Raw genomic sequence first — 23,797 nt, 5'->3', positions numbered from 1 at the left:
TATTCTAAACTCTTTCTAGACCATGTCCTCACTCTGTGGTGAAAACAGAAGAACCAAAGGTCATTCCATTTATATCAACCTATGTAAACAACCCACTAAGTATTTACTGTGCTTAGCTACTATCTGAGCTTTATGTCAGAGGTTTTGAGGGTACAAAGGTATAGTATAGGGAAGTCCACTAAGCTAGCGCTATGAATATGTTCACCTCCCTTCCAGAATCTGAGGTATTCTCACTGGAGAACAGAGAAGTAAGGGAAAGGTCATGATTTGACATTCAAGATTATAATGCTATAACAGAGGAAAATCATTATTTTCATTATACAAAATACTTTAGGTAAGGCTTAACAGTTTTCTTAATGATGGGAACATTAGAGGTTGGATAAGAATCTCAGGAACACATATAGACTAAAAAGAAGGTATAGATTGAAAGAAAAAAAAAAAAAAGGCTCAAAATAAATTCCCCCAAAATTTTTAAAGAAACTTTATGGCACCATAACTGAGAAGACAAAGGCAATGTGCTATACCATGGAACTGATAAATGCAATAAGAATTCAAAAACATGAAAGATCAGTGCAAGTTGGAATAGATCAGGGTTTGGAAAACTTTTTCTGTATAATGGCCAAACAGTAAATGTTTCAGGCTTTGCATCTCATACAGTATCTGTTAGTAACTATTCAACTCCGCTGTCACAGCACAAAACAGCCATACACGATACTTAATGAATGACCATGGTTGTGTTTATGAACACAAATTTGAATTTCATATTATTTTAACATATCGCAAAATATTATTCTTTCAGTTGTATCCTCAACCATTTCAAAATCTAAAAAGCCATATACAGAAATAGGACAGAAGGCCAATCTGGTCCAAGGACCATAACCTGCAGACCCCCGGAATAGATTAAGTTTCAGTGAGAAGAAAGGATTTGAATCAACTTTGTAAAATAAACTGGATTTGAATTTCAAAAAGTCATTCCAGGTGTGTGATTAGGATGGAGTGGTTGAGCACAGTTGCCATGCTGAAAAGTAGACTTACTATTTTATTTCTGAAGATATAAGGTATGACTATAGGAGGTCTTCAAGGACAAGCAGGAGTTAGACCTTGTAATAAGCAATAAGAAATCATTATAAGCTAGAAATGGAATACAAAATTAGATTTGCTGAGGCACAAAGCCCAAAAGATGGACAAATCCTGGAGGCTTAAAAGCACCTGAACTACCACAGAATTGAAAAGAACAATCCAAGAAAAAGAATTTGGTGACTGGCTGCTAATTTTAAGAAATAAAGACAAATGAATCAATGTTTCTTAACAAAAAGCTAATCAGTTTCAGCAACAGATGGTGGTGTCACTTGAGTTTCAGGTGACAGTATTTCTAAAGAGAAATGAAAATATAGAAATGAAATGAGGCAACATCAAAATCAGTAACATAAATTTCAAGATCATAAACTTAAAATTATTTAAGAGACCATTTAATACTCTTATAAGAAACATCTAAATAGTTACTTAGTTAATAAAGAAGAAATCTGGATCTTTCAATTCCCCAGATCATAGAAATGTTAATTTTCCACTAGTTCTCTAAGCAGTCAAAATAAAAATAAGTAAATAAAAAGAATTATTATTTGGTTCTGAAAAGGTAAGAAAACATAAGTATGGAAAGAAACAAAATTTTGGATCAGGAAGAATACATGATCAACAGGAAGAAAATTAACAAACTATAACAGAACCAATGTACAAGTTTTTCCAAGGTTGCTAGTAATGCCAAATACAGCAAAGAAGATAAAGAGTAACACAAGAATTATTTCACCAACACTCCTTCTATTAACCTTGTGTTAATACTTTTCCCTAAATCTTTCAATTTCACTCAAAAGGTACAAACTGATGCTCTTAAATTTTTACCTTCTATTTTCCCCTCATCAGCCAATCTATCTTCACTTCCCCGTGCTTTTGGTCCACAGTGTCATTAACTTACTTGTCTTTCTTCTTACTCATCCCAATCTTCCCCAACTTCTAAATCTTATCTCCTTTATCTAAATTCCTTTACACTGATTTTAAAAATCAGTATGTCCTGCCTTCTATATGGCTCTTCTACTCTATCTTGAGCTGGTATCCAACCATTCCTAAATTGTCAAGCTCTCTCCCCACCAAAGCTATAAGCTCTTCTAAGGGAGTAGTATTTTATATTTCCTTGTATTATTCACAGTGCCCTAGCTGCTCAATAAAATATTGTTCAGGAACAAAATAGGCTAAATCTAGTATGAAGCTAGAAAAATGAAAATTTACTTTTACCATTAACTCTTCACGATGAAAAAAGCTTGAGAACCTAACCAAGTGATACACACACATCATATTTTAACCCTAAAATTACAAAGTTATACATAACTCTTATTCCCAAGTAATAGTTCTAAGGAGTCAAACACAAAGACATGACCAAACATTAACATCTATTTTTACTGCAAATCTAAGATATTGTGGACCGTCAACCTCCAAAATACAGTGAAAAAAAGACCAACCTTGTTTACCATCTCTCTTATATTCAAACTCCTATTTGCAGTTAATGCATCCAAATTCAAATGATTATTCTGTAAATAATTCCCAAAGAGCACCTGATAGAAATAGTTACCTTTTCTGCATTTTTTAGTATTAGTACTCACTTATTCACTCCTTTATAGTTACTACCTCTTCAACTAAAGCTCAAGCTACACAATCTCTAATTTATCTTGGTATCTCCATGGCCAGGCACACAGTAAATGCTAAATAAAGGTAATACGAATTAATGAATTACAAAGCAGAGACTTTAAAAGTTTCCTTTATGCGCAGATTTCTTTTTTCAGAGAAATTCTTATATTTAAGTACAATACATTTAACAAACAAAAAAAGCAGCTGCTGGGTTGTCAGAGGAAGTCTCAAGGCATCCAGGAAAAATCCATTAAGTGGTTCAAGCAACAGAGTTTTAAAGCCAATTAAATTAAAGTTCACACTTAAAAATTCTTAGCACTGAACTATTTTTCTTAATTTCTAATATTGTTGTTCCTGGTTTGAGAAAATGATTAACTACAGCCTTCATTTAAACAAACAGGAGCTTGATTACTCAAGCCACCAAATGATGGATCACTTTATCAAGGTTTCTTCACCATTCATTATAGAAAACCAAGCTCCCCTGGTGTACTTTAAATGTATTTTACAAACATTTTTTAGGAACACAGATATTATTAAAACCTAACACCATATAACACTTCTTGAGTAAATTACCTGCATACCTTCTTGGTGTGCAAAGAAAAAAATCAGGGGTCTTTACAGCTCTACAGAGTTTTTAAAATAATTTGTATAGAAACTAGTTTGAAACTTACTCTGTAGCCACCAAGAAATTTTCTATTATGCCATTTCATACTAAAAGGTAACACTTACCTTAAGGCCTGCTAATGTTGAAAAAAGTTTAGTGGAATTCTGAGACAGAACTTTTCCTTCAGTATTAAAAAACCGAGTCACAAAACTGTTTTCTAACCACAACTTCAATTCCAAAAAATGAATGCAAATACAGTATTTTATTCCTTTAAAAAAAAATCTTAACTTTCAAAGTCAAAATAATTATTTTCTCCAAAAGAGTAAGTGTACTGAATATGCTTTTCAAACAGAAAAAAGTGTATGTGTGTGGAGGGATTTCAAAGCATTTTGGAGATGTGAATTTAAGATATTAATTTTGCAATACATTTTTTAAATTGCTAAAGTAATTTAAATGGGGTGGGGTGCTTAAAAATGACAAAGATAATCAGATTTCTGTGACAATTCTTTCTTATAGCGAAGTGTAACCCACCCATTCCCCAAAGCCTTTGTAAGGAACGTACACAAAGAATGGTAAAATAACAACACATGCTGAGGAGGGTTAAAAAAAAGTAGCTTGCACAGGACAACCAAATCAATTGTTATCTAGTCATCTGTGTCCTTCTAACTAGTCTGCTTTAAGTCAATCAGATCAATAGCCCAATAGCACCTTTCTTGAGAGTTAAATACCCAGGTATACCCAGCTTTTCAATCATGTATGTTTATTCATAAAGTGCTTTAAGACCTATGCAAGTTTTTGGTGATCCACACTTAACACTCTTTTCCTCTGCTCTACTACAGATACGGGAAACAAGAGTCAATTTGAAAAGGATAGATGAAAAGGCCAAAAGTGAGAAAGCAATTTAAAATGGAAATAAAACCTTAATCTGCAAACTGTCCAGTAGATTACCTACATAGTATGTATATCTAACACTACTCATTAAGAATACAGTTTTATCATACTGAAGTCAAATAAACTGGAATTGACAGTAAAACATCTCCAAAACACATTTTGCTAATGTATCTTAACCAAATATTTTTCCAAATAGTTGCATCTGGATCAAATTTTTGCTCAAAGAACCATTTTAAATGGAGATTTTGAGAAATACTTCCTGAAGTGAATGCAAATGCACTGAATGCAAATAACTCCCCCCCCCACTTTGAAATTGAGTATTGGTTTTGGATGTTTAAAATGAAGACTGCAAAACCCTCCCCTCCACACCCCTCCTCAACACCTGTAGAAGGCAGCAAAGGCAAAGATCAGTAAATACAACGACGTATTCCACCGTTTTACACTTCACTATTTTAAAAAATGGTATTGTTTCCTATCTATCACAGAGGAAATAAAGCAAATTTTCGTTAGGAATTTAAACTTAAAAATGGGCGTACACACAATCTGTATGCCTGTTTTGGTCTAGGTTTAAAACACTTAAAATTCCCATTTATTAAGCATGAGCCCAAACTGGATTTCTATCATATGGCAAAAGTGTAAGCGTCTCCCTACAACTTTCTCGGAATTTTACCAAACGTCCTAATAGTTTGCCTTTACTTCCGAGCACCTTTCGGCGCCAGCTACACCCAGTCTCCACCTCACTCGCATTTCTAATAACGCTGAAGAGGGAGGGTGTGAGGGAGTATTTATGTGTGGATAAGTGCGCGCGCGCTCCCGCGCGGTTCCCCACCCCCACCCCGATACTTTTCTTTAGTGGAAACAGAGGGAGAATCTAGAGGTTATTCTCGCAAAAACTCAGTATCAAAGCCTCAACCCAGCCGCAGTCAACCGGTAAGACTCCGGGTTTTGGTTGCGCAGTGCAACTTCTCACACCCTACCCCGAGCTTTCGCAGCAGATGGGAAATTGAAGAGAACCCAAGCAGGAGTGGGGGAGATCGGGAAAAAGTGAAAGGGCCGATCCCCTTGAAAGGCGCTTAAGTTTGCAACGAAGATTGTGTTTCCGCGAATATGCGCCCACCCCCTCCCCCTTCCAGGTGGAACTCGTTAACAGCAGCAACCCAGCCAACAGACACCGCCACCTTCCCTCCCCACGTACCATCGGAGAGCAGGGCAAGTGAGGGCGGCGGGCGAGAGCGGACGCCTGGCGGGGCCGGCGCGATCCCCGGCCACCACCAGGCCTCCGCCGACCCCGGCCGCGTCACCTGTGGAGAAAGCGCCCCCTCCCCCGGCCTCTCTGCCCTTCACGCCGACCGTATCCCCCCCGCGCCAGCCGCTCCCCGCTCGGCCTGCGAGGACGGAGCGCGGCGCCAGGCTCCCCTCCGTGGCTGCGGGGCCCCAGCGCCTTGAACTGGTTACAACCGGCGGCGGCTACCGAGCGGGGCAGCCGGTGGCGGGAGGGTCCCGGTCGGGGAGGGGGAGAGCGGGCAGGCCCAGAGGAGCGGCGATCACAAGGTCCTACCTAACACCGTCGGTCTCCTCCGTCTCCTCCTCAACGGCAGCGGCGCCGGCGGTGGCGGCGGCAGCGACATTCCTGGGGAGCGCTCCCGCCGCCGCCGCCTCCTCCTCCACTCTCTGCTCGCCTCTCTTCCCCGGCGCGCTCACCAAGCGCCGCGTCCCTTCAGCCACCTCCGCCCGCCCTCCCCAACACACACGCCCCGAAACCTTAAGCCCTACAGCTCCCGCGGCCGGGTAACCCACCCTCCCACCCTCCCTCCCGCCACCAGCGGCGGCCCCGTCCCTCCCCCCTTCCCCTGTGCCCGCCGCCGCGCCGGGCTCAGTAATGGCGGCCACTCGGGCTCCCTCGCGCTGACGGATCTCTCTCCCTCTCTCCCGAACTTTACCTCAGCATCTCTCCCGGCGCGCACCGCCGGAACGCACGCGCGCGCGCGCAGCCACACACCCGGCCGGGGGCGGAGCGGCGGCGCAGCCTCGACGGGGCGCGCGCGCGCGCGCACGCGCACCCGCACCGTCCTCCCCACAATTCCCCGCCCCCGCCGCCCTCACCTCACGGCTCCTCCCGCGCCGCGCGCCCGGCTGGGCCCCGCCCCTGCCCTCGTCTCCGGGGAGCCTGGGAAGGCGCGAGCGCTCGGGCCGGAGGGAGGGGAGCAAGCGCGGGGCCGCGTCCTCGCTCGCGTCCGGGCTCCCCCATTGGCTTCTGCCCTTCCCCCTTCTTCCTCCGCCTCTCCCACCCATTGGTTCCCTCTCCTACTCCATTCCTTCTCACCTTTTCCCTTTTACCCATTGGCGTGAGTATTTTTCCTCAGCTTTCCCCTTTCTCCGTATTCTCCTCCTCCGTCCCATCCTCCACGCTTTAGAAGCTGCAGATCATGCAACCCTGAGCGCGGTCGTCTCCGAACCTTCCCTGCTTTCTCCCTTTCCTTCTGTTCCGGTTTCTGGCTGAAACTGAGAGCAAACCACAATACTGCAAAGGAACCTGGTATTGTGTTAGCCGTTGCAAAACATCGCACGGGCACCGAAAGATTCTCGATAAATCCCCCCCTACGGTCTCTGAGCATTAAAGAATTCAAGGGAGAAAAATATGCGCCCTAGCTTGTTCGCGGGGACATGCTCTCATGTCTACTCCTACGTATGCAGCCAGTTTTCCGCCTGGGGATCGCTCGCCAACTACAGACATCACCCGCCCGGGACCTGGTGCCATGCTCACCCAGAAGGCAAAACTCCAAGGGAGCAAGCAAGAATCCCTTTCTCCGTCCACACCGCACGGTCGCTGACAGGCCCGTGGTTTATTTTGTTCTTATGGAAGTTAAGCGAGATACCAAGATTTAGGGGCTTAGGGTGGCCCCAAAGACGCCGGCTCACACCAGCCCAACCTTAGGAACCAGGCTTTTATTATCCTACCTTAAGTATATTCAGTATTTTTTGAGACATGGAAATTTTACAAGTTTGGGGGTACACCGGGCTTTCGGTGTATTTCTTTTCCGAGCATTGGTATTGAAAGGTGGAGGAAAGACGGACGGTAGAAAAATGCCTTTCTTTTTACCATTGAAGAAACTGATGTCTTGTGACTTTCCCAAGGTCATCAGAATCTGTCTTACAGAGAGGTCTTAAAATTAGTTGCCAGCAGATAAAAGAATGAGCAGAAACATAAGTCTACCCCAACTTGTTAAGTCTAAAAGAAGTAATTTGGGGGAGAATTTCTCTTTGGGGAAAGATTTGTTTCTTACCTTGAAAACAGTTCATCATCAGTAAAGTTAACATGAAAAATCTTTTAAGTTCCAGTTATTCTTTATTTCTTATGTTACATAAGGTACTGAAGTTAGCCAAGGTTGCTTTTTTTGTGTTATAATGATGCAGCTGCTGCCAACCAGAAGTACATCTACGGTCTGTTGGTAAACTAGAAAAAACAAAAACTGCCTTTTGGTAAAAATCAGAAAATATGTCAGTAAATCTATCACAATATTCCAGCAGAAGTTTGTTCCACACTCCTGCCCCTCTACCGTCCATATTTCTCAAAGGTAAACTTAATAGACAAAGCAGAAGAGACATGTTTAATTTCTTTATGTCTCTTACTCCTCCCTAATTTTAAAAAGGCATCACTGAAATTCCTTACTCCAGCCACTTTCTTGCATCTGAATGGTACCAAATAGGTTAAGTAGTTAAGGTCTGTAGGCACTTCTTTCTTTCAGTTACAAACCATAGGCAAGGGAAGGATGCAAAAGAAAACTTGCAATCAAAGTAAATATAGAGAGGAAGGAAGAAAAGGAGAGGAAGAAATTGGGGAAAGGGAGTGGAACCATCAATGTGAGGTACTAATGCCATAAGTACCCATACCCCCTGTGCAGGTTGGAAAGCTCATGCATTTAAATGCATTTCTTGACCTTTGTACTAAGAGTCTTTAAAAATACAGTAAGCTGATTCAGTGTCACAACTTTGAAATGTTAAGTGTTATAGAGTGTCCACCCTAAAGACACTTTAAAAATTACTTCCTAAATAATCAGAGATTTCATAACCATGGACATGTATCAACATAAACCCAAGTCAAATAAATCAGGTCTTTTAAAGGAAGCATCATCATATAAATAAGGTGAAAATTATACCTTCTTTATACGATGATGCTTCCTTTAAAACAGGACATGATACTAAAGAATCAAGACATGATTCTGGAGGAAAAACAAGACTTGAAATGTCATATTCTCATAATGAAGACCCAGAAAATGTAACAAACAAAGCCATGATTTTCAAAGGATAATTTTCGTAGCTGACATTACTGTTAGTCCTCCCACATCATCCATCTTGACTTAAGGGGTCTGGAACTTTAAAACTTTGCTCCTTATCAATACTAATAGTCTAAAGCTGCTTACCAGTATGAAAAAAATTAACAGATTTTTATTGTTTTTATATTACTTGCTCTTCTCAAAAAATAAAACATACACTTTTATGTACAAATAAAAATGTGAACATGGGAACCGGGGGCCAAAGTCCTGTGCTTGAAAATGCTCAGATATCTACAAATAAAAGGCAATAAAGAAGAAAAAATAAAACAAAAAACAAAGAATAAGATGGCATTGTTTAAAGTTGATCAGGAACCATGCCTTCAAAGAAATGGCTTTGAACATGGGGGGCACCTGGGTGGCTCAGTCATTAAGCGTCTGCCTTCGGCTCAGGTCATGATCCCAGGGTCTTGGGATCGAGTCCCACGTAGGGCTCCCTGCTCCGCGGGAAGCCTGCTTCTCCCTCTCCCACTACCACTGCTTGTGTTCCCTCTCCCGCTGTCTGTCTCTCTCTCTCCGTGTCAATTAAATAAATAAAATCTTTAAAAAAAAGAAAAAAAGAAATGGCTTTAAACACCCACCCTCCCCACCCAAAAGGACAAATCTTGAAAAAATAAGTAATGTATTCTTTACACACACACACACGAGAGAGAGAGAGAGAGAGAGAAAGAGGGAGAGATGGAGTAACTATTACCAAGCTCTCTCAGATCATCTACTCTTCTTATCTAAAATAAAAAATTTAAGCTCTTGTTCTGCTGTACTGGATAATTAAAATTACCCGAAGCTTTGTTCGTCATTTACTTTGAAAAAATTAGCAGAATAAGATTTTGGTCAGGCATTTTAAGTTTTAAATTTAAATATTCTCCACAAATTTCTAGTTCTTTAACACATCCTAATAAAGTATTAATATGCATGGACTTTCTAGGATCAAAAGAGATGACAGCCATAAATGTTATCAAAATTCCAGCTCTACAATATTTCAGATGTTGGATGTGATTCGGCTTCAAAAGAATTTACCCTCTAGAAGCAGCTGCACCCCCTGCTGGAAATCTCTAATCATAACTACTTTGGCTTTTAAAGCCTCAGCCAAGAACAAATGAAAAGCCAAACAAAGGGCCTTTGCATTCATAATAAAATTGACCAATACTTTTTGCCTGTCTGATACAAGACAGGCTTCTGGACAACAAACTACTTCAGAATGTCACCTGATTACAGACAAAATACACAAAGAAGTTGGAGAATAACAAAGGCAAATTAGCTAAATAACCAAAGCACTGAACAATTGTTTATTGTGTGATTTCCTATTGAATTTCACAACTCATTTCCACCTCCCACCTAACCCCCACCTCCTGCCTAGAATTCTCTCTTTCTCCCTGTCTGATACAGTGAGGACTATCAGGTGGACAGAAGGCGGAGTAAGATGGCGTGCTATTCCCTCAAGTAGGCAAATGGTGATACACCCAATAACCCCAGTAACCATTCACTGAGTTGGGTGCTGAAAGACTTTCTCCAAATTTGTTATATGGCTACCAATGATATTTTCAGCATGAAGAAAAGGTGCTAATTATGTTTTGGCTGTTACTGTAGAAAATATTTTGACCAGAGTTAAGGTAATTGTGAGCATGGGACTGGAACAGTAGGAAAGTAATGCATTGACCTTCCTGGCATTTTATTCCACAGAGCCTTGTTCTGTTGATTTTCCAGAATTGTATTTTCAGACTGAAATCCCAAAGATGGTATCAGAGTCTAGCTTCAAAATGTCATGTTCTTGCCACTCTGGTCCTAGGACATAACTGAAATAATGAAAGCAGAACTCTATTTTTGAATAATTAGTATTTTATAAAGATTATTTGTAATGCAGACTCCTTTTAAAGGGATAATTCAGGGAGCCTGGGTGGCTCAGTTGGTTAAGCCACTGCCTTCGGCTCAGGTCATGATCCTGGAGTCCCGGGATCGAGTCCCGCATCGGACTCCCTGCTCGGCGGGGAGTCTGCTTCTCCTTCTGACCCTCCCCCTTCTCATGCTCTCTCTCTATCTCATTCTCTCTCTCAAATAAATAAATAAAATCTTAAAAGAAAAAAAAAAAAAAAAGGGATAATTCATTCAGGTCCCACCAGCACAAATACTTTCGTTAGACAAAAATCTTCAAGTTATTTTCTCTCACAAAAGGAGGTATTATTGGGCCATCTGGACCCTCCATTGAGTTTTTATGAAAGATCACAGCTTGAATTTAATCAACCCCAATAAGGTTAACCCCACGAAGCTAAAAAATAATTGCAGAGGTTGCTAACTGAATTCTCTTTGAGATTGTTACCACTGTCGTTTGTAAATCATTACAATGGGAAACAGGAACTCGTATTGCTTGACTATTTAACCACAAGAACATAATTTTTGTGAATACCCCTCATTCCTGCTCTCTTTAGGCCACATTTGGATTGTGAGCCCCGCTAGGTAAGAATCGCAAATGAATGTTTGGCCCTATACAATAACCAGAACATGGTTAGTAGAAAGTTCAATGAATGTTTGATGATAATAATAATTTGAAACACTCTAGGTTTTATGGATTTCTGTGGATTTATTACTAACAGAAGGCTTTAGATTATATTTTGAAATACTAGCTGAGATAATCACTTTGGAAAATACAAATCATTTGAAGAAATCGCTGAATTTGCCTGTGAAAGTAAAGTTAGATGTTCTTCCCTGAGCGCAACCCACAGTTCTCCACGTCACATCTCTCTAAAAGGTAAACATGAGTGACTAGCAAAAATAACTGTGGATCTGAAACATCAGGGAACATTGTAAAGAATTGGTGCAGATTAAGAGTTTCTGAAATCAATGAGAAGCTGTCTAATCACTTCACAATTAAGGCTTTGTTATTTTTCCCTATTATTATAAGGTGTAAATAGATGATAAATGTTTGCTTTGCCAATCCATGCTTCTGCATTTTCTTCAAAAAGCCCCTCAAATAATAAAGTGGTTTTTCTAATTGGACACACAACTTCTTTCAAACACATATATTACATAGTGATGGATAATAATACTCTTGTTTCGATTTGGTATATATATACCATGAAATATTATGCAGCCATCAAAAAAATGAAATCTTGCCATTTGCAATGACGTGGATGGAACTAGAGGGTATTATGCTGAACGAAATAAGTAAATCAGAGCAAGACAAGTATCATATGATCTCACTGATATGTGGATATTGAGAAACAAGACAGAGGATCATAGGGGAAGGGAGGGAAAAATGAAACAAGATGAAACCGGAAAGGGAGACAAACCATAAGAGACTCTTAATCTCTGGAAAAAAACTGAGGGTTGCTGGAGTTGGGGGGGGGGGTGTGGGAGGGGTGGAGTGGTTGGGTGATGGACATTGGGAAGGGTATGTGTTATGGTGAGGGCTGTAAATTGTGTAAGACTGATGAATCACTGACCTGTACCCCTGAAACAAATAATACATTATATGTTAATAAAAAAAATTTTTTTTTAATTAATATTCTTCTTTCCCCAAATAGGCTTCCAATCCCTCTCTTCAGCACAGTCTAGCACAGGACTATAGCATATGCTTCATTTATTTCTAGCTTTAGTACCCACAGGTAATTCTATTTTCTCCTCAAAAAGTATTTACATTAGAAATTCTGAGATTTTACAAACGTGGTAATAAAGTAAAGGTAAAGCAGCAAAAATTCATAACGTGTCCTGTAGATCAAATTCTTGTAAAACTACATTTAAATGCAGGCAAATATTTAAAATATTTTAAAAGTATAGATTTTTGAGATAGAAAAATATCTATATTGATTTCTGTGGGAAAAAAATCAGGCTACAAAGAAATAAAGGTAGTATGATTCCATTTTTGTAGAAAGAAAATGTATTGAAAACAAGATGACAATATTACTGACCAACATGTTAACAGAGATTTAAGCCAGATGGCCAGATTACAGCTAATATTAATTTTCTCCCTTTTGCTTTTCTGTATTTTCTAATTTTTTACAACAAACATATTATTTCTTGTGCAATAAAAATTTGGAGTATAGTGGTGTTGAAAATGGAGAGATAAAATATATAAAGCAGGATGAGGTAAACTGTCTTGAAGCAACTGCCTATCACATAAATCTATTTTTTTCTCTTTTATTATTTCCTTTCTTCTTTTTCCCCCTCTTACTCCTACTTTAGATTGTTTCTTCTTTCTTCCTTTTTTACTTTTTGAATCTCTATCTGCTTGTCCTTCTCTCTTAATTATCTCTTGGGCCTTTTACAGGCCACCTTGGGCATTGACTGGTTCCATCTGAGCAATCTCTGATGTAATGGAACGAAATGGTCTATGTAAACATATTATTGCCACCACTGGATTGTAGCCTGTCTTTGATGACTTTTTTTTTTAAGGCCTTACAGACCAAAACATATCAAAGAACATACATTATGTTATATTTAATGACTTTATTTTTAATTATGTAAATCTGCCAATAGTATTGCCTATGTTGCTGGTGATCTCATGGCACAGATTCTATTTTTAATCTGTTTCTACACTAAGACTCTGTTCAAAGCTTTCAGGTAGTATCTCTAATAGATAGTATCTCTAATGCTGGTAATGCTGATCTGATCTTTCCACATGCTCTGGTATTCCCCTTTGGACCACAAGGATTATAATAAAATGTATTCCATTTGGATGGTTTCCCATGTGGATTTGCTGATACTTAGGTTACCTTTGGCTTCCATCACCCCAGGGAACTGAAGGTTGCTGTTTTAAGTCTGGGCATTTATCTTGTACCACTCCTCTTCACTACATCCTCCTCAAAACAGTACAGTCAATTACCAGTTTAAAGAAGAGGCCCAAATGGTCTTACTACAGTGCAAAGGAATGCTGGGGCACAAATTCATCTGCAGTAGAAAGCCCGCCAAACTGGGAGTCAAGAGACCTGAATTGTATCTCAGGTTTTGCTTATTGTGTGACCTTCAGAAGTCATTGAAGCTCCCTGAGCTGAAATTTCTGCATCCACAAAATTGTCCCTTTGCCACTCTGACATAATTAAGTTTGAAATTATTTTGCAGGATTAGGCCAGGAATCAGGCTTCACTTTTTCCTGGTTCACACTTAATTTAACACCCACCCATACCCACCACCACACCCAGGACAAAGCTGTTACTCTCAGCTTCCTTATCGGTTCTGTCTAGGGCCATTACTTCGTCTCTCCCTACAAAGAGAAAAAACAAAAACAAAAACAAAAAAACCTTCATCCTGATGAAACTAAGTTAATTTACATTCATCTAAAACTCCTTCCTAAAATCTATTTCATTAGCTTTGAACCTCTGGATTTCCCAGAGCATACTTGCCCCATCCTTGTTATAAGGTCATCTTCTCTTAACCTTCTTTGCCAAAATGTCACCCTGTGATTTCTAAGACCACAGTTCTTTATACTCCCACAATGTATTCATCACTTTGCATACCCTGCAAGCAGTATAATCCAGAGCATCCAAGTAGCCAATACTGGGTCCCAACAATCTATGTCTTTTCTCCCTTGTGTCCAGGTAGTCAATCCTATTTCCATCTTCAGCCCCAGACAACCACTAATCTTCTTTCTCTCAGGATTTGCCTATTCTGGACATTTAATATAAATGGAATCATACACTATGTGGTCCTGTGCATCTGGCTTCTTTTACACGCTATTACATTTTTGAGGTACATCCATATATTAGCATGCATCAATAATTCCTTCTTTTTTCATTACTGACTAGTATTCGATTATATGGATATATCACATTTTGTTTATTCATTCATCAGTTATCTTGACATTTAGATTGTCAATACTTGTTATTGTCTGTCTTTTTTATTATAGCCATTCTAGTGGGTACGAAGTAATGTTTTATTATAGTTTGAATTCACATTTCCCTGATGACAAATGATGTTGAGCATTTCTTATGTGTTTATTATCCTTTGGTATCTCTTCTTTGATAAGATATCTATTCAGCTCTTGCCCATTTTTTAATTAGGCTCTTAGCCTTATAATTGAGTTGAGCCTCATTGGATCTTAAATTCTCGGATTGAATTTTCCGAAAACAATCTTTAAGATTTTTTTCTTAATGCAATGATGACTTTATTTTAATATTTCCCAATACTTCCCAAGAATCACTTCCTTGCATGATTGTAATACTTCTTTTTCCCAACTTGCAAAAAGTTGGAAAAGATAAAATGTCATTGAGTAAAATACTTTCTCTTCTAGGGCATTCTTACAGCCAGTTTATTTATTTGGCAATACATTGTTTTCTAGGCTTTCTTTCCCAATTTCTCCTTATTCAAACAGGATAGCTTCATGCCAGTTATCCTATTTGATTTTGTTGTTAGAAAGAGAATATTCATTCTATCAGAAAAACTGGGTGAAGAATTATTAAACAGTGAGCTTCCTGATCCAGAACAATTAGGATCTCAATAACGTGAACCTTGAGCAGGACTTTGGAGTCATTCCAATCAAAAGTGAGTAACTACAACGAATCTTCTTCTCCTTGGTGCCTAATTCAATTTCAGTTATAAGTATTTTTGAAAGTGAGTTAACTCTTTTAAGCCAAAGGAGTATAATTTTAGAGCACTTCAAAGTGAACTTTTCATTTGATACCTCAAAATACTGCCATGCCTTTTAATATTTTGCAGTGCAAGGCAACTTCTTGGCCCCAAAGAAATTATGTGCCACAGTGATTTAGGGATTAGAAAGAAAAGAGGCTACTACAGTTCCAATCCTGCCTTCTGCTTTACTATGTGTACATACACGGTGTGGCCTGTGGGTTCATGTTATTGTGGTACGCATCCCAAATGTCATCCTAATTCTAATAAAAGAGCCCTGGCTTTGACAGTGTTCTTTATGTTCACCTTGTATTGGAACAGGCTGCTGACAATTCTTTGAATTTACCTTAGGGTAAAACTCTTCACCTTCCCCCATCATCTCATCAGTTAAGTCGCTGTGATCTGCTGTCACAGCCCACCATTCAGGTAAGTATTTTTAGCTAAATCATCACAATAATAGGTATTTGCAAGGATATTTTTAGATCAGATGCTACCACATACACCTGCAGCATAGAGGGAAGACTTGCCTATCAAACTCTCCTAAGTCATGGAGAATAAATACCCTAAGTTACTGAGATGAAATGTCCTTTAAAAATAGAAGAGTCTTCATACAAAGAGGAAACACTTTAGGAATGCTGACAATCTAGAGATCCAGGAACCTCCTTAGTCTCATTGGCCCTATGTCACTGATCCAAATCTTATTTGGTTTTAGCTTTTAGTTTAATTTGGCTGAGAACTCTTATTATTTGAAAGTGATATTATATTAACTGTAAGTTGGTTATAGGGTATTTTTAGTTTATTCCCTATTATTTTGTATATGAAATATATTTGGAGTTTGATGTATTCTGAAGATTCAATATTATCCCAAATTTGTTCAAATATAAAAAACATATGAATACATTTAAGTATTAAGTATTAAGCCTGGGGAAAATATATATAAAAATATTAACAGTAGCTACCTCTGGGTAATTTTCTGAGAAATATTTTCATCATATATACTTTTTTATATGTTCATCCTATATACTTCCTCATATATACTTTCTCATATATCTATATACTTTCTTAGAATTTAAAATAGAGGATTTTTTTTAATGCTGCACATACTAATTATACCTTCTCATTCACAACATTTCTTAAAATTATACTGACTGGCAGAATACAATGAACGGGTGTTCTGAAACTTAGGGATACTATCTCTTTGAAATACTATTTTGATATATCCTCTCATTCAACAACCATCAATTTGTACCCACTATGTGCCAAAGATTGTTCATATCAGAAATATAAACATGAAAGTCATGGTTCCTATTTGCAATCAGCTCATTTTCATGTCAGGATTGTATCATGCCCTAGAAGTAGGCCTATAGTTTGCATCTTCTAACAAAGAGCAAATAAGTTTTTCAATCTCTATTATTCTATAATAGCTTCGTCATTTGCAATTTCTCATTTTAAACATGACAAGCATAGACAGCTAGGTAGGTAGGTAAGTGGGTATGTGGGTAGATAAATACATAGATAAACTGCTGAAGAATGACAAATTTGAATGGGCAATAATTTCTTCTTAATCAAGTTAACCAACTAACTTGCTCAAATTACTTTTGTGTAGGATTTTTCAGACTTACATTCTGAATGTTAGAGGCACTTTGAATCAACTCATTTTTCTCTTCTATTGTCAATTTTGTAGTCTTGTGGCTTTGTTTTTTACAGTCTTTAGGTTAGTGCCATACCACCAAATGACATACAGGCTGTTCCAAGACTGAGTGAAGTCTTGTTTTAACTGGCATATAACTGTTTTTATTTGGGTTTCTGTGGAATTTGGAAGTCTGCAACTCATCCAAAATAAGGGCATTCCACAAATTCCATTTCTTAAAAGCCATCCCTCCTTCATATAGTGTTTCCATTTCCTTCAATGTAACTAAACTTTTAGCAGGAACATTCCCAAAAAAGTGAGAAACGAAGGTTTTTTGGGGTTTTTTGTTTTTCTTTTTTTGAGAAAGGGAGGTGTTTTAAGATAAGCAAAGCAGAATTCTTACTCAGCAAATCCTTTTGGTAGTATATTAATAGTAGCAAAAGGAGGACCAGTAGTAATAGTAGTATAGAAAAATAATTATAATATAGTTAAACACTTAAAGCACCAACCCTTTTAAACACATCTAGAAAATCCAAGAGTTAAAAATGTCATTTTGTACATGTATTAGTCGATTCAATACAAATAATAGGCACAATTCTTTAACAATGTGTGTTTTTCTCAAATCATTTAAGTAAAAACTACGTTTTCCTGGGTTGCCAAATTTTTAGCCTAAAAATCTTAGTTTTTCTTTTAAATGCAAAAGTTTATTTGGACTCCAACCACTTCAAATGCAAAGAGAAACAGGAACAGAATCTGCTATGGGAAGGAGGCCTTAAGTAAGACCTTGGCTATTATCCCACGTAAGATTACCCCTGTGGCATCTTGTTTCCTGAGAAATAAAGTGTAAGGCAGCTCCCCACATACATGGGTCAGTCTCTTTTGATGTGCGGGTAAAACTCATTAAAGTTAATGGGGATGAGGCGCATACATCAAGGCGAGCATGGAACCCACAGAATATAATAGCAGAGGAGACTCTGAGAACATTCCGACTGTGAATGAGCAGTTGGTTTGTTGAATTGTAATAAGGGCTGTGTTCCGGGTCCTCATTTCATCTGGGAAAGGCTTGGCATATTTTCTCAAACCCTGCCTTTGTGCAGACTCATGGCAGAGTGTTTTGTTCTAGGGATGTGCTGCTCACGTCTACTCGCAGAGCACAATTCAATACAAATACTTTAGAGTGTGCTACTTTGTGGGAAATAGGCTCCATAAGAGTTGAAGTAACTTGGATTCTTTTGCTTGAGAAAAGGAAAACTACTCTGAAGCATATAAAGAATGCAGTGAAGAGTGAACAAAAGGAAATGAGCTTACACGGCCATAAGGTTAAAAAGAAGAAAGACCTGACAGTGCTGATTGTCAAAATTAGGTACCCATAGGGTTTTGCAGGTTTCTCTAGAGATGTTTAAAAACCAGAGAGAGTAGGGGGTGCCTGGGTGGCTCAGTTGGTTGACTTTCTGACTCTTGGTTTTGACTCAGGTCATGATCTCATGGGTTGTGGGATCAAGCCCTGGGTTGGGCTCCACGCTCAGTGGAGAGTCTGCTTGGGGATTCTCTCTCTCCCTCTCCCTGCCCCCACTCACATGCACTCTCTCTCTCTCTCAAATAAATAAATAAATCTTTAAAAACAAAACAACAGAGAGAGTCAGGGGTGCCACTGGTAAGTCAGGATGAAGGGCTAGGTAGATATTCCTATGATACTACTCTTCTCAAGGGAAAAATGCCATTAAAATAAAATGTTCCATGTATCTTAACATGTGTGTAAAACAAGGAGATTACCTTTCATTTGACATGAGCGTATAGTAACTAATGCTCCAGTGGCATGGGGTACATACCAGTATCAGAGTTACTATTGTCTTCTATTGTTTCATTAGTCTCAGACTCATGTTTTCATCAATACTACTGGTCCTCTGTTCCCTCAGTTCATATTAATAACAGTAACAAATAAAGAAATCATTATCCCTTTCCAATTTTTGTGACATTTTGAATCATTACAAGTTTTAATAGAGAGGAGAAGGGATATTGTGTCGTGGTTCCCAAACTTCATATTCACTTCAAAAATTTTCAATGATTTCCGTGTGATATTTTGTATTTTGAGAATCTGTTGATGAGACAAATACAAAATGACAACCAAAAAAAACTACCATCAATTTTTTTATCATTTTTAAAAAAGATTTTATTTATTTATTTGACAGAGACAAAGCGAGAGAGGGAACACAAGCAGGGGGAGTGGGAGAAAGAAAAGCAGGCTTCCCGCCAAGTGGGGAGCCTAATGTGGGGCTCGATCCCAGGACCCTAGGATCATGACCTGAGCCGAAGGCAGACGCCTAACGACTGAGCCACCCAGGTGCCCTTTATCATTTTTTTAAATGAATGTATTTTATTAATCCCAGTGGCATATATACATTTGAAAAATTGTACCTATGGGACACTATGTGTTAAGTGTCCAGACAGTGTTTGGCATACATATTCAAAGGCCCCTAAGAGAAATAACTACCCAACCCTAGCCAAGGAGGTCTGGATCTGCAGTACTTCCCTGAACACATGAGTAAATGTCTTCTCTTTTTTGAACTGAATTTTCTTATCCATAAAATAAGGATGTTGGACCAGCTGCTCTTTAAGAATCCTTTGAGCTCTAAAACTTCCTTGATTATATCAGGTCCTTTATTTAACAACCATATGCAACTGGATTTAAATGTCACACGTGGATGTAAATGTCAATGTGTGGCACTATTAATATGCTTTTCATGCTAGGGAAGTTGTTCTTATAAAAAATTTATCAATATTCCTATGTGTTTATGTTTAGTGAACCCATTATAAATATCCAGCTTGCCTATTCTTAAATACTGCTTTATTTTTCATATTTCATTTAGTCAATAGATCTTCAAAACTAGGTTTCAACATGTTTATCCTTATATTATAGATGGAAACAATGAAGTCTGTCCAAAGAATCACGTAGTAAGTCAATGACATAGTTTACAATGGAGGTGTCATTAGGAGATTATTTCTGCAAAGAATGCAAAAAGAATCTGTTTATGCTCTCTTCACAGTAATGAGTAAGTTATTGAAATAATCACCGTAGGTGATTTTCTTCTCCAAAATTATCACTGTCTTAATTACTGATGACTATTAACTCAGTATTTTTCTAGTTTATGCTATTTGATTGGAATTGATTAAAAGATTATAATGCAGCTATATCTGGGTTTATATGGTTCTCAAATGTTGAAGCTAAACTCTCCCTTAAAATAATTAATATTACTGCTTCTGTAAATAGCATTTTCAGGAAAATTTTGAGAGTGAATGAGTTAGTGAAATTCTATTAGGAGCTGTCCTTAGTAAATTTCAATAAATATACTTTTAAATTTTAAAATATCAAGTCACATTTTTATATATATTTTTTACAGATTTTATTTGTTTATTTGCCAGAGACAGAGAGAGAACTCGAGCACAAGCAGGGGGAGTGGCAGGCAGAGGGAGAAGTAGACTCCCCGCTGAGCAAGGAGTCCAATGTGGGACTCGATCCCAGGACCCTGGGATCGTGACCCAAGCCCAAGACAGACGCTTAACTGACTGAGCCACCCAGGCATCCCCACCAACTTTTTAAAATATATATTTTTTTTCAAGTCACATTTTAATGTTTATATACCTATTCGATATGTTTACTTTTCTTCAGTAATATGATTCTAGTGTTATTTTTAGTGTTTATTTTACACTTCTATGTTTTTCCTGAAGTGAGTTTATATACAAAACGAATACACCCTTATATACAAGCATGCACATATAAGTGTCATGCACATATCTCTTCCTCTTCTTGATCACCTAGAATTCTCAGTGGATATTTTAGGTAGCCATAGGAATAACTTTTATTTGTAATTGCACCATCATTTTAAAGCCTCATTACTGGAAACATTTTGTTTTAGAATACTGGAAGTCTAGAAATAAAGAGATTTCTCCTTCAAAAAACTTGGGGTAGTCAATGTTTTAAGCACAACTGAGCACCTAATGGACTTGGAAGAAGAGTAGCTTTCAATTTGGAGCAAGAGAACTCTGTCCAGAACAAACCAGTACCAGTCTAACAAGGGTTTACTATGTTTACATTTCACCCAGGTATAAAAAATTCTGAGTAAGAATCTAAGAGGTCACATCAAGACAAACATGATAAAGAGACAGAGGTTTAGCTGTCAGTGGAAAGGAGAAAAGTAGAGCCTAAATCACAAGGAACTAAAACCCAGAAAACTTCTGTAGAGCCAGGGAGTGTAGCCCTGAGACTTCTGTCAGCTCTACTCTTCCTTCTTTTTATCCTCCTCATCCTGAATGGAGTAGAATGACAGGGCTACATGGCAGGCCCCTGAAGGGATTGGCCACATTCAGAGTCACTCTGCTGTGTGGATTTGAATGCATTCAGGGAAATTGACTCTGCAAGCTGGAGCCAGCTTTGCACTCTTGATTCAGCACTTGCGAATTCAAGGCTGCTGAGCAGTCTCTTCATAAAACTTGCCCAGGATTGCTTGGCAGGGTAAAGATCTTCCTCAAAAATACACTGATTAAGGAATGGTTCCTATACAGTCTGGAAAGTGCTGCATGAGATAAATAAGGGCAAAAGGGTGGGGCACCTGTATGGCTCAGAAACTCATGAGGGTGGGGCACCTGGATAGCTCAGTCGGGTAAGTGGCTGCCTTCTGCTCATGTTGCTCAGGTCGTGATCCCAGGGCCCTGGGATGGAGCCCTGGGTAGGGCTCCCTGTTCAGTGGGGAGTCTGCTTCTCCCTCTCCTTCTGCCCCATTCCTGCCCCTCCCCCTGCTCAACCTCTCTCTCGATATCTCTCTAAGTAAATAAAATCTTAAAAAAAAAAAAAAGAAAGAAACTCACAAGGGTTTTTAAAAATAGGCTCTTGATTGGCCCCTACATGATGAGAGGACACAAAATGGGAATCTAGACACAGACAAAAAGTTGAGAGACACGACTATAGTTTCAAGCCTAAAAAAAAGTTTCAGAAATTAATTTCAGCTTTACATAATCACACAGGAAGCAATTAAATGAAACTAGACCAAATGCTTGTTCAGAAATTAATTTCTATGCTAATCTTGAACCCTAAATTTTTGCTAATCCTGTTTCAGTTTAATCACTTTTACAAAAGCACACACCATGTTTACCAAACACCACTGTTTAGCAGTTTTCACAACATATTTTGTTTTGATACGGGTCTTGTCATTCTTGCCCTCAACTTACAAATTAAAAAAAAAAAAAGGCAATCAAACCTAAACACAATCACACACAAATTTTGGAATATTTCTTGATACAAATGCCCCTGAAAATTAAAATTTTTATAAATTAGTTTGGCCCAGTCCAAATGATCAGAGGTCTCTACAACAAACCTCTGGAATCACTTCCATTGGCTAAGTAATAATCCAGGAGATTACCAAATGATGGATGGACAAATGCTGCCATGATGGCTTTTGACACATTAATGAACGCCAAATCATGTAGTAGTCATTTTCCAAAGTAAGTGGTTATCACCCCTACACAAAGACTTTAAAGATTCTAAGTAAGATGATTACTGCTTTAACATGGGCTGAAGAAACTTGAGAGGGACCGCTAACCCATCTTTCTTCCTCTAGATCGAAATACATTTATGACATCTAAGGACAGACTACTTTCCCAATTGGTTTATTCAGTCAGTTCATTCATTCACTCATAAACGTTTATTGAGTGCTGGATATTATGTTTGGTACTAGAGATATGAAGAAAAAAACAAATCCCCTATCCTCACTTTAATAGGAGAGACAAACAGAACCCTCTCAAATTATAGTGATAAGCATGATAGAAGAATGTTCTCCCCTGGGAGTGAGGATGTAGCAAGGAAGGCTTTCAACCAGAGCTTGAAAGAGGAGAAGGAGCTGCAGTGATGGGTAGAGTCAGAAAGGACCAAGGAATGGGCACATGTGCAAAGGGCATAGAGAGGGAAGAGTTTGATTTGATCATTCCATTCTCATCAACCATCTTTTCTTAATTACAAAAAAAGGTGAAAGAAACTCAATAGGAATCTTTTGGAAAGACAGATGACGTGTGTTTACACTAGATTACAGCTCAGAATTTTATTGCTTCAGGGCAAGAGAAAGGAATCAATGGCCAAGGACTCCTTTTCCACTTAAAAGTTTCTGATTTTTGAAGCTGCAACACAAACTTAACAATAAAGTGATAAGAAAGGTCAACTTTCGCTTGTGACTATAGTAGTCAGGATAGGTATGGAACGGAATTGGGAGAAAACAGGAGGGAGTCCAAGAGGCATCGTCAAACAACCCATAAAAACCATCATCCAGTATAGCCCTAGCTCCTCAATCCTCTTTAAACATTATTCATAACCTCCCGTTTGAGAGGCTGTGATATATCCCCATTCGTAGAAATCTCCATTACCTTTTTAAAAGTTAGCTCAGGGCGCCTGGGTGGCTCAGTTGGTTAAGCGACTGCCTTCGGCTCAGGTCATGATCCTGGAGTCCCGGGATCGAGTCCCACATCAGGCTCCCTGCTCGGCGGGGAGTCTGCTTCTCCCTCTAACCCTACCCCCTCTTGTGCTCTTTCTCTCTCTCACTCTCTCTCTCAAATAAATAAATAAATAAAATCTTAAAAAAAAATAAAAAAATAAAAAAATAAAAGTTAGCTCAAAACATGACCCATATAATTGTCGCCTACATTCCTCATTTTTAACACTTAAAAGTTCAGAATTCTTAGGTGCTTCCCTTTCTTCAATTCAAGGGAAATAATGGAAACATTCGGGTCATCACAAAGACAGAAATAAAACAAAACAGAAAATGTACATTAAATTTAGCAGAAATCATTTTGTAGGGCTTCAGTAGAACTGGACTGCAATTGTCTAATACACTAAGAAGCACTTCATCCCATATTTGTCTGCCCCACCCCTCAAATCTATGACGTGAGATAATTTTTTTTACGTGACTACCCATTTAAATAGTTAAAATCTCCCTAGATGTGGCACATGATAAAATCAATATAAAACTTAAGCTGAGGGGCGCCTGGGTGGCGCTGCTGGCTAAGCATCTGCCTTCGGCTCAGGTCATGATCTCAGGGTCCTGGGATCGAGCCCTGCATAGGGCTCCC

At 38.7% G+C, this 23,797-nt stretch overlaps 1 protein-coding gene across 7 annotated transcripts in view; it reads right to left on the bottom strand.

Moving 5' to 3' along the window:
* ARHGAP5 (Rho GTPase activating protein 5) overlaps positions 1 to 23,797 on the bottom strand; it is a 110,309-nt gene that overhangs the window by 72,791 nt on the left and 13,721 nt on the right. For 2 of the 7 annotated variants that reach the window (XM_036092027.2, XM_036092050.2), the window contains exon 1: positions 5,730 to 5,918. The exons of 2 other annotated variants lie outside the window; for them this stretch is intronic. The gene's annotated coding sequence lies outside the window, so the exon portion shown is untranslated. Of the gene's footprint in view, positions 1 to 5,729; positions 5,920 to 6,111; positions 6,250 to 6,494; positions 6,641 to 23,797 lie in introns of those variants that run through there. 3 more of the 7 variants (XM_078053545.1, XM_036092035.2, XM_036092059.2) reach the window with 3 other exon arrangements.

Source organism: Halichoerus grypus, chromosome 8 (genome assembly GCF_964656455.1).
Source record: "Halichoerus grypus chromosome 8, mHalGry1.hap1.1, whole genome shotgun sequence".
NCBI lineage: Eukaryota > Metazoa > Chordata > Mammalia > Carnivora > Phocidae > Halichoerus > Halichoerus grypus.
Note: the sequence above shows the minus strand (reverse complement) of the source record. Positions and strands in the feature narration are given on the sequence as shown.